Here is a 12,657-nt window from a genome sequence, read left to right on the forward strand (position 1 = left end):
GGATGTAATCATTCAATTGGCAGATAAAACTCAGAAGCAGGCCGAAAGTGTAGTCGAAAATGTATTGGTGAAAGTAGGAAACTACTTCCTCCCCCACTGATTTTGTTGTTCTGGACATGGAGGAAAGTTACCTCCATCCCATTATTCTGGGGAGACCATTTCTAGTCACTGCTAGAGCACTGATAGATGTGGAACAAGGAGAATTAATCCTGAGAATACATAATGAACATCTCACTTTCCATGTCTTCAAGCCCACATATGAGTCTGAGCAAGAGAGCAAGGAATTAAAGAAAGAGTACATTGAGAGCTCTTTGAAGGAGAACAGCAATGAACCACCAGCCAAGTCTTTGGAGCTTTCATGGGTGGATAAACAAAAAGCTCAAGAGAAGAAGCAACCAAAGATACTAGAGGAAGAGCTAAAACAACAAGAACCAAGGGAATTAATCAATAAAGATCACTCCAACACAAGAACTTCTGAAGCACTACTTAAAGAAGAGAGGAAAATGGGAAAGAAAGTACCAAGGGGATGGAGAAACAAGAAGGTTCCTACATAAGGTTTCTCTCCTGGAGACAATGTGATGTCAATCCACCATCCATAAATTCTACCACATCTTCCAAGCATTCCATCTTAGTCACCCCAAGTGTTCACAATCAAAAAGGTCCTTTCATTGGAACATGTAGAAATCATCAAGGAGTCAAGTGGAGAAAGCTTCACTATGAGGGGAGAAGATTTGAGGCATTACAATCCACCCTAACAGTAAACCAACCGTCAAGCTAATGACGATAAAGAAGTGCTCCATGGGAGGCAGCCCATGATTTAGTTTTCTTGTTTTTATTGCTTTAGTATAAATAATAATTGTTTCTCTAATATGAATTCAAGCTCTCATAGACAGTTTTGACAACTATCTATGATATTGTGAAGCATATGATCCAACTCTAAGTTTGGTGTGCCTACAGGCACACTAAGATACCTTTCAAAAATGATGATCATATTGCCATTTTGGCATGTGTTTCTTGGAATATATAGCCAAACATTAAGTTTGGTGTTCTATATATTGCAAGAACAAGGCATGAGAGTCAAAGTTCTTTTGAGTTTTGAAAGTCATGAAAGTGCAACCATGTTTATAATTTTTAGTTCATGTGGAGAAATAGAAAAATAAAGTGTTTCTCAGGATAGTTTAACCAAAAGTGACACTAACCCCGTTGAGATCTCAATGACAATACTTGGAGGAAGTAACACTTTGAACCATATAGCCAAACACTAAGTTTGGTGTCTTCCAAGACTATATATAAGAGCACAAAAGGAGTCACGGTTGGTTAAACAAGCATAAGGAATGCTAATCTAATTTTTAGCTTTAAATATTAATGGTTCTCTTGCCGCCACTTGTTATTACTTACTTCTTTTGTCTTGTTATAATGGTTAGGTGAGCAGAAGAACTATTTAATGAAAAGGACTATGATCAATGGAAGTTCAGATCATGGTATCACCAAATGTAACTTGGGTGGATGAATGACAAAAAGATATATCCAGAAATCCCTTTCCAGCTACCTGAGGATGGATGCCCAGAAATAAAAGCCAAGATCAGAAAGAGAAAATGGGAAGCGCTCACCTCACCAATCACCAGGATTAATGTCAATATCATAAGGGAGTTCTTTTGAGTTTTGAACAGGGTGTGGAAGTAGATTTTAGTCCGAAGATCATTATGAAGGTCTTAGGACTAAGGCCAACACATTTTGATGAGCCGGAGTACCAAGAAATAGTGAATGGGAACCCAGATTATGATGAAATCTCTAGAGATATTTGTGTGTTTAATGCTGAGTGGGAGAGGGACAATCAAGGAGGGCACAAATTCTTGAAAAGAGAAGATCTCATCCCTGAAGCAAAAGGTTGGTATGAGCTGATAAAGAGATCAATTTTGGGCACAGTGAACACCTCGAAAGTTAACAAGAAAAGGGCTGTCATGCTACATTGTATAATGGTGGGAGGAGAGATAAAAGTTCACGAGATCATTGTAAATGATATTCAAAAGGTTGCAGAGAAAAATTCTGCTGAAGCTTGGCTCCATTACCCAAGCACCCATTATGAGATTTTGCATGAAGGCCAGAGTGCCAATGGAGGATGCAAATCCAACATGGCTGCATCCAGGCATGCCTATGACCCTCGAAAGGATGATGAATATCATAGAGGCACAACAAAGTCGAAGACCACAAAGAAAGCGAAGGAGAGAGGAACCACGGGAGGAAGAAGAACAAGATGCAGAACAAGAAGAAGAGCAACAATTCCAACCACAAACCAACATGGACATGGGGCGGATGCAAGAAGAAATTGAAAGGATATCCAAACAGTACATGAGAGTTCAAGAGAAACAAGAAAAATTCTATTCACAATACATGAGAGCTCAAGAGAGACAAGAAGAACTTCAGTTGAGAATGATGAGCCAGCAGAGAGATTTTGAGTCAAGATCTCTAGTTATGCAAAGAGAACAAGCTTTACAATTTCAAGGATCTCTCAACCAGCTGGCCCAACTTCAAGTTGATAATATAAGAGCTTTCAAGGAGTTCACGACTCTTCAGGATGCAAGATATGGAGTTCAATCCGATTATAACATAAATAGTCAAATCAAGCTCAACTACATTGCGGAATATCTACATAGTATGGACCCAACATTTTCAATTTATGATCAATACTTCAAGGAAAGGAGTGACATAGAAGTAGACAAAGCAATACGCCTCAAAAACAGAGTGGAAGAGACAATGAAAAAAGTTGGATTCTGGACAAAGTTAAAGGGAAAAGGCAAGGGAGAAACTAGTAAGCAAGCAAGCGAAAAGAAGAAGAAAGACAAACAAGATAAAAAATGAAAGGTGGACTTGCTCCTTGGTTATGCCATTCAATAAAGAAAGAACATGTCTGTTTTATTTGATAGTTACTTCTAGTTTGAGTCATTTACATTTCGTTATGTTTAATTTTGCAATAAGTATGCTAGCCTAGGTGTGTGTGTTTCACTTTCACTAGTTTAAATGCTTGTTTTGCTCCCTGAGTGTTTTTAATATGAATAAAGGAAATGTTTGAACAAGAGTGGAATAGTTCCTTTTTGGCAAGGAAGTGAAATAACAGTAACTGGTGGTATATATATTGGATTGTGTAGTAGCTCACTTATAATGAATAAAAGGATAGACTATCTACCTTTTTAGTATAAACTAGCATGCTATCTATGAATCTTAGCAAATAAAAGTCCTTGGATAAAAAAAAAACAAACAGAAAGAAAGAAAAAGAAAAGCCAAAGTGGCAACAAAAACAGAAGAAAGCAAAGAATAAGGCTAGACACCAATAGCTTGGACCTTAGGACATATGCCTGTGGTGTCTTTGTACCAGGATCTACTTGGATGATTAGGTTCTATGGAGTGCTTTAACACTTGGTAACTTGGGTTAACTAACCCGGGATTATCAACCGAAAGTCCATTATCAAGAGCAACCTAGTTATAAGGCATTTAGTAACCCAAAGAGGTGCTGGGCACCAATGTCTTAAGAAGAATTGTGAGCCAAGGGTCTGTAGTGAATATGTGTTGAGTACAAGTAAGCTAAGAAGCTGCTACAACACATGACACTAAGCTGCTAAAATCAAAGAATAAGTTTACAAAGAAAATAAAGAAAAGCAATTACCAAGGATGGGTGAATCATAAGAGTTCATAGTAGTGTGTTAATTGATGCTTAAAAGAGACAGTCTATGCCTAAAGATCAATAAGAAGTGAGTTACTGCATTGTCTGCATAAAACCCCATGAACTACTAATAATGACTTGCTGATATGAACATCACCTTCTGTTTCATTCTTTCTTCTCAATAATTCAGTGCTTGCTTAGGGACAAGCAAGATTTAAGTTTGGTGTTGTGATGTCAGGGCATCTTAGACTAGTTTTACTAGCCTTTTTCTTGGTTTTTAATAGCTTTTATGCACTTTCTTGAGTTATAAGCAAGCAATTGGGGTAGAAATTCATGCATACCTAGATTCATCTAACTATGGTTAATTTGATGCAATTTCATGAGAATTATGCTATAATTACTTGTGCGCTAAGAATGATGAGAATTCTCATTACTTTAGCAAGGCTTTGATGCATGTAATGGTTGATGATAGGTGAAGGAAAGCATGGGAGGAAGTAGAAGAAGGAGCATGGAGAAGATAAAGGAGTAGCAATGTTGGTGACAAAGTTGGACCACCAACGTTGTCTCAAACGTTGGAAGGGAGGCAGAGCAATTCTCTGCATAATGTGCTGGTGCTCACGTTTGAGGTAAAGTTGGCAAGCCAACGTTACTCCCAACGTTGTAATAAAATGTTCAATTCTGGAGCTAAAGAATTTTTGAGCGACGCGTACGCGTCTATGACGCGTACGCGTGAAAGAAGAAAATTTCTATATCCACGCGCACGCGTGGAATGGCAAAATTGACCATATACGTATACGCATGGGTCATGCGTACGCGTCACCGAGCGAACGTTGGAGGTCCAACGTTGCCTCAAATGTTGTCTCCAATGTCCGCGATAAGGAGCCCAGAATTTGGAATTGAGAAACTTGAATCGACGCCCACGCGTCAGTGACGCATACACATCGATAGGAAAAATGGAAATTCACGCGTAAGCGTGAATCACGCGTGGATTGGCTAACGTTAGAGGGAACGTTGCTAGTCCAACGCTGAGGCCAATGCTCTTCTACATGTTTTTAAAACTGGAAAATGGGATTTTTGCATCCACGCGTACGCGTACAGCACGCGCACGCGTGGGTAGCAGAACGTTGGCCCTCCAACGTTGAGCCAAACGCCAATGACAACAAATTTATCTAGTTTTTAAGAAGGGCGTTTGAGTCAACGTTAGCCATCAAACATTGACTCCAACTTGAAACATCAAAACTTGCAATTCAAACAGATCTCTTCTCAACAACAAAGGAAACCAATTGGAGCCATGTCAACCCAATTTCATCAAGGCCAAAAGCCCAATTCAGAGATTGAAGATCAATGGAAGAAAGTGTATAAATAACTTAGAATTTAAGTTAGAAAGGACCATTATTTTACTGCACTTTCACTTTCGGTTCATTTTAATTTCCAGCAATGTATTTTTCAATTCCAATTTTCATTTTGAGAGCTATGAACAACTAAACCCCTTTCATTGGGTTAGGGGGCTCTATTGTAATTTAATGGATCAATAGTAGTTTTCATCTTCTTTTTCTTTCTTTTCTCTTGATTTTACTAGAAAGCTTTCGTTCTTCATCAAATTGGGTAGTTATCTTAGGAAAGAAACTATTCATAATTGGATCTCCTCTGAACCTTGAAAGAGGAATAAGGAGCTCATGCTAGAAATGCTTTCTCACATTGGAGTAGATTGGGGTTTGGATGGATATAGTGACATATAATCCTACCAATACTTTGATCTATGAATTTGTGTGGTATAATCAGTTACCAAACTTTATCTCTTCCCATGAACACTTAAATCAAGGAATTGGGCAATTGTTCATGCTTAGAGAGATTAGATTGCCAAGGAATTAAGATCTAATCACCTAAGATTGCCAATGAGATCAATGAATGCATTGATTGAGGAAGAGATAAAAATGATTTAATCCGGAGAATTCAATATCTCCTAAAGCCCAATGAATCCCCATCTTTGATCTACCCATTCTATTTACTTTCTGCTCTTTAATTTCATGCTTAATTCCCCATTCCCATTTAATTTCTTGCAATTTAAGATTCTGCCATTTATTTTATCGCCATCTAATTTTTGTTAGTTAATTCCTTGCAATTTAAGTTTCCTGCCTATTTACATTCTGCAATTCTCAACCAAATCTGATTTCGCTCAACTAGCACAATTCTCCAATTAACATTGACCAACCAACCAATCCCTGTGGGATTCGACCTTACTCTACAGTGAGTTTTTACTTGACGACAATCTAGTGCACTTGCCGGTATAAAATTGTTGAGAGACAGTTTTCGGGTGAATCAGAGGGCCCTACCTTTAAAGGAGATGCTGCCTGACGTCTGCCTCGGTGTCTAGAGATCGGCTAAGGTCCGAACCAGTTGCCATGCAGAATTACCTTCTTGCTGCTTGCAATAGTCAACTTCTCATCAGTGATCAGACAGATAACCTCCGCCTCTGTAGCTAGCTCAGTGATCATACATGGAAAGGCCAGGTTGCCAATATGGTGAGCCCGCCCCATGTTCTTTCTGATGAGCTGTGGAAGGTACAACTGTTTACTTTCCAGGACACACCAGATCAAGATCGCCATGTCATCTATGATGTAGGTCTCGTGGGTGCTTGGCATCACATAATTGGCCAATATCTGCTGCCAAATCTGAGCTTCAACAGTCAGAGCGTGGACCGAGACAGCGTTGGAAGTCATCTTGTCTGCTCCATAAATCCATGAACTCCCAGGCTTGGCAATCACAGCCAATACCTTATCCTAGTCGAATGTCATCAACTTCCTTTCACTTTCTGCCTCTTCAAAAGCGTCCTTCCTACTAGGCCTAGGCAGAAAGTGAAAGGCACGCTCAATGACCTCCTCAGTAACCAGAATCTTCTTGCCTTGTAGGTGAATTGCGTCGAGGGACCCTGTGCAGTAGTTGGCATAGAATTCCCGGACCTACGACACGTTCACGGCCGTAAATTTCCTATCCAGGAAACTCCATCCCCACTGAGCAACCCGATCCTCAGTAAACTTTTGCATATTAGCGGGTATTTAGAGCTTTCTCTCAACATGGAGGCTCCTTTACTGAAGGAAATAAGGGAACTTAAGCTCCAAATAAAAGCTGCTGAACTTGTACGGATCAATGGAAGGTGTATTTTGATCAACTCTATCTCTTTCACTGATCTGTCTCTCATAGAATGCCACATCTGCTGTTTTAGCGGTCTGTGAAGTTTGCTTCCTTTTACTGGACCCTGTGGCCTTCCCCTTTCCTTTCTTGTCAAATATCCTGAAAAGAAAAGAGGAAACAGGCATATGAAATGTATTCTAAAGATACACAAAGCAAAATGAGGTGACAATTAGGCAAAAAGTAGAAAACTGAGGTAAATAATAGCATATATGTGAAGTGAACGGGTAATGTAAAATTGATTGGAAGCATACGTGAAATTCAAAGTAAAATCAAACAGAAATACTTTCCAATCAATCAAGTTAATCAAAGTTAGTTAACTTGCTGGTTCATCAAAAATAAAGAGAGGAAAGAAGCATTGTTGCTATGCATGAAGAAAAAAGAAAATAGTTAGTTGATAAAGAAAAGAAAAGTTCATGGTTGTGGGCATAGTAAAAATGGTCCTTAATCCTGAAAGGTTTCAAAAAGCTCAAAACAAGCTCACATTCACTTCACAATAATGCAATATGCCAAAATGAGTGATGCAACTGTATGTGTAGAGCACATAATCAAATGAATAATGGTCAGAAGGCACTTGGTATAAGCTTATGCAATTGGTGTCGAAAAAGCTAAAGCATTGATTAAAAAAAAGCAATCAAGGAAATTCAAACACCAAGAATGCATTCAAGCACTAAATTCACAAGTTTCAAATAGGAAATGGAAAATTCATGCCCTATGTAACTTAAAGCTGTTTAAGTATGGTGAAAGCGGATAAAAATAGTCACATAGGTTAAGAATCCTTAATCTTGTGAATTCATGCAAAAGAAGCTCTACTCACAAAAGAATCCAAATTTTGGTCAATTTTAAAATCAATTCCAGCCATTCAATGCATATGAATATATTAGAATGAAAACAAGCAAAGAATTACAAGGTATGACCAAAATTTGCAATAAAGCTTCTTTGAGGCAACTTTTCAAAACTATTTGGTAAGCAAGGTTCTATTGACACATAAAACCGTTAAATAAAACCTTGTTGCACCAAATCACAGAATGCAGCTTAATGAAATATAATAACAGGAAATCTCAGCTTTTAGTAACAAAACAGTAAAACAAACAGTTGGATGATTGACTAATTGAGCTTAGCAACATTTCAAAGGATAAGTAGCATAATGCCAAACTCAAGTAATCAACCGTACCAAGAACGAACATTGAAAACTAATTCAAACCATTTCTGGCATCAATTTAGCAGCAAACCATCAATGTCATACATCCACTCAATAAAATAAGTTTCCCTATAAATGCAACAACAACAGACAGAATTCACATATCAATTCATAGGAATTAGGTAAATAAACATAATTGAGTGAAGCAGCAATTCACAAATCAATCCATGGAACAAGAAAATCATCATCATGCAACAAACAAACTCATGAGAATTTAATCCAAACACAGCAGCAGAATTAAACAGACCTAGAATCCACTACATACTATGTTCAAACCTACCTAACCACCTAAAAATCTAATAAAATATACAATTCTAACTAATTTTAATCTAACCAAAATTAACTAATTAACAAAATAAACTAAACAGAAGCAAAATCAAAGAGATGAATGTAACCTGGTAACAGAGGAATAAGAACAAAGAAGGAAGGGGAAGGTTGCAGGCCTTCAGCCACGATGGTAGTGGCCAGCCAAGGGAGGCGGCGCTGGCAACAGTAAAGTGACGACGGCCACTGATGGTGTCGCCGGTGTGAAGCAGGGCAGGCAGAGATAAAGGTTTTCCCTGTTCGTGTAGAAGAGGGAAGAAGAAGAAATAGAAAAGGGGAAGGAAAGGTGTTGATGTTGACGGCTGTGGGTGGCCACAATGGTGGCCACCAGTGGCAGAATAACGACGATGGAGGAATGGAGAATAGGAGGGAAGGAGGATAGAGGAAGTAGAACAAGAAGTAGTGGAAAGGAAGGAGGAGAGGCATTTGACAGCGGCGATTAGGGTCGTCGGCGGTGGTCGGTGGTGGTAGGATGATGGTGAACAATGGAGGTGAAAGTGGGAGAAGGGACGAGGAAGAAGAAAGAAACATTAGGGGGAGAAGTGGTGGGTTGTGCGAACGCTGTTAGGGCTTCGCATAAGAGGGGTTGTGTTTTGAATTTGTGTGTATGCATCATTTTTGCATCCGCACGATCTGGCAATTGGGGGTGCATACACACAAGCTCATGCATACGCCGAGAGTTTGAAATGGGGTTGTCTGCGCACAAATGTGTGCGTACGCATAATGAATTTTTTTTTTTCAAATGCGTCAAGAGTGCGTGCGCCTCATTGGATGCTTACGCGCGCGACAGAGAGATTAAAAGGGCATTGTGTACGCACATTTGTATGCGTATGCATAAGCCAAGAAAATTGAGAAATGCATGCATACGCACGCGTCAGAAGACTCAAAATTCTGTATGCGTACGCACAGCAGCGTGCTCACGCATAGAATTGTGTTTTTGTTTTCAGCCAAAGATAATGAATTGACTTCGAGTTCACACTGATGAAGGGTCTAGTAAGTTTCGAGCTTCTTTAACAAGAAAAAAAAAAGACTTCACTCTCCGTAGGGGGACGCAGAGTTCTTTTCCGGATAAGAATGAGGATTTGAGTTTTTTTTTTTTTTTTGCAAAATTTTGGGACTCTAGAGTCACCAACATGATATCCAACATGGTTTTCAACTAATTAAGTTGTTGTGCATGCTACTAGCTAGGGTGAGTGAGTTGATGTATATCTATGATTTGTTAAGAGTTTGGTATTTGTTAAGAGTTTTCTATTTTGAATTTGTGTTTTCTAAGATTTAAATTAGAATATATTTATATTTTTGTACATTTATATATAATATCATATATTATTTTTGTTACGATGGGTAATCGAAGATGGTGGGCTGGACTCGCTAGGTTGGCCCAATCGTCTGAAGAAGGAAGCCTTCGAGCGGGTCTGCACCTTGGGGCCTCCGTCCGACTTGCGAGTATGAACGAGTGGGGGGTGGTACCTGCAAAGACACTCCGATGCCTAAGTCAGCAAGGGTGTGAGCAGGTCTAGAGAGTATTGGGACTTAGAGATACCTGAGAGGTGTCAGTATATTTATAGTGGTGAACCAATAACCACCGTTGAAGTAGTGCCACTTTTTTAGGGTGATAACCGTCCCTTTATCTTAGGGAGGTTGAGATATGGCTCCTAGAAGTGGTTAGAGAGATTCTAGGGGCAGTTACTCATTTAAACGAGTGATTATCTGCCAGCTAACCCTCGTCCCCGACTTCTTTAGGGTAAGTCATGATAAGAACCGACTTCGCAGGAGGAAGGTCGGTGCTAGGTGAGGCTCAACCCTTCGGATTGGGCCTTTTATTTGTACCTGGGCCTTATCATTGGGCCAGGGTATGAACAGTGCCCCTACTCGAGCCCAATTTCTTTTAAGATTTGGGTTCGAGTATTCTACTCGGGAATGTAGCCGACTTGGGAGGGAACCGACGTGACTTTCGTGACTTTTGATTTTTCACAGTTACGTCTAATCAAACGTCGCGTCTGTTAGAGGTTTGCGTAGGTATTAATTACCTTGGTAACGGTGCACCCATTAATGACTGCCCCGTTTTTACCATTATGCCCCTAACGTGTTTATAAATACTTTCTCTCTCTTTCATTGTTTCGTTTCTGCGATTTTTCAAATTTCCTCTTCACCTGTTCGTGCAGCATTCTTGCGTTTGAAGGCTTTCATTTCCTCCAACCTTTTTCAGATAAAGGTTAGATTTTTCTTCTTCTCCTTTTGCAACATGCTTTCGGTTTGCATGCTTTTATTTTTCGGATGGATAGGTTGATTCATAGGTTTCTGTTTGATTCCGTACTTCCCCCTTAGAGACCATGTTTTTTGATTTTCTTTTCTTTTTCCTTTGTAGGTTTTACCAACCCCTTTTTTAAAAGAAAGAAAATGTCTTCTGTTGAAAGTCTTGCTCAGTGGGTTGATGTTACGGTCCTGGGGGAGGAACCTTTGGTTAACACCGAATTTATCACCAACCTTCGCACTCATCACCGAATTTGTACTTCCGAGGAGGATGAGCCGAAGTATGAGTTGGTGGTTCCGGGTCCAGAAGACCGGGTTTGCTTCGGGAGGGCCACTGAGGCGGCCCCTCATTTCTTCTTTATGTATGAGAGCATGGTTACCCGTTTGGGTGTCTTTCTTCCATTTTCTGATTTTGAGATGTCGGTGTTGCGTCAATGCCGAGTTGCTCTTACTCAACTTCACCCCAATTCTTGGGGTTTTTTGAAAATCTACCAGTTTATCAGCCATGCTTTAGACTTTCCGACTTCTTTGAGAATTTTCTTTCATCTCTTCCATATGACCAAGCCCTTCGGTGGGCAAAATAATAAGCAACAATGGGTGTCTTTCCGGGCTATACAAGGTCGGAGAGTTTTCACCCTTTTTGACGAATCCTTTCATGACTTCAAAAATTATTTTTTCAAAGTCCAAGGCGTAGAGGGTCACCACCCCTTTTTCTTGGATGAGAATTCTTCCCCTCGCTTTCCCTTATACTTGTTAGAGGCTTCCCCCTGTGAGAAATATGGTTTGGAAGATCTGGATGAGGTGGAGGTAGCCATTGTGGGGTTCCTCCGAGAAGTATGGGGGAGGGCCCCATATCTGGATACCAAAAAATTTCTCCAAGGGTCGTCGTCTTTTGTCCAGACATAACTAGGTAGCTTTTATCTACTTTGTTTCTGACTTGTTTCTACCGACTTGAAGTTTACCGACTTGTTTTACTAATTATTTTCTTTTACAGAGATGGCGAGGAAGAATTCCAATGAGTCTTACCAGAGAGTCCAGGAGGCCAAGGTGAGGTCTCGCGCCAGAACCGGTGGTGCCAGGGTAACTAGCTCTCCTCTTCCTCTTCCTCCCCCTTCTTCCCGAAATTTGGGGACTCCTTCTCAACCCATTGTTATTCCTGCTTCGGCTTCTTCTCAGCCGTCCCCTCTTCCCCGACCTTCTCCTGAGCCAGAGAAGAAGAAGTGCAAGGCTTTAAAGTCTGGCTCTTCTTTTGAAGGTGAGGCTAAGGTGGATGCTCCTGCATTTATCCGAAAGTTCATCTATCCCTATACCCGTATAGGTATGGATGATGTTTCTATTCGGAACCACCTCACTATTCTGGCTGAGGAGAGCATCAGGGCGGCGGAGATTTGTGCCAAGTTCCTTGATATTTTTGAGAAAACTCCTCTTAGCTCTCTGGGTTCAACCTCTAAGGTTGAAGAGTTGGAGGGAAGGCTTCTCATATATCAGGAACATGAGAAGGAGTTGAAGAAGGAGGTCACCAAATTGAAGGAGGAGAGGGATGGCCTCCGAGAGAAGGAGAGCAAGTTACAAGCCCTATGTAACATGGAGGAGGGCTTGAGAAAGAAGGCGCAGGAGAGTTATCAGAGTTTATTTGAGGACCTTGTGGCTGTAAGGAGGGATTTGTTGAACTCTCGGACTGCCTATGCCGAGTTGGAGGACTCTATTGCTGAGGGGGCGGAGGAGGCCTGGAGGATTTTTAAGGAGCAGGTCGGAGTCCTTGCTCCCGACCTGGATCTCTCTCCTTTGGATCCTGACAAAGTCATTATTGATGGTGCCATAGTTTATCCCCCTGCTCCCGAGGTGGTCACCGAGTCAGATTTGAAGACTCGGGGGCAGAGAATCATTGAGTCCCCTCCTCGTCAAAAGGATGTTCCGAGTTCCTCCCGACCTCTCGGCACCTCTTCTCCGACTCCTATGGACACTTCTCTCCCTGGTCCTGATGGCGCTCTGACTTCTCTTCCCGACTCTGGTGGTGATGCTCTTTAAAAAT

The sequence above is a fragment of the Arachis ipaensis genome, chromosome B09 (assembly GCF_000816755.2).
Source record: "Arachis ipaensis cultivar K30076 chromosome B09, Araip1.1, whole genome shotgun sequence".
Lineage (NCBI taxonomy): Eukaryota > Viridiplantae > Streptophyta > Magnoliopsida > Fabales > Fabaceae > Arachis > Arachis ipaensis.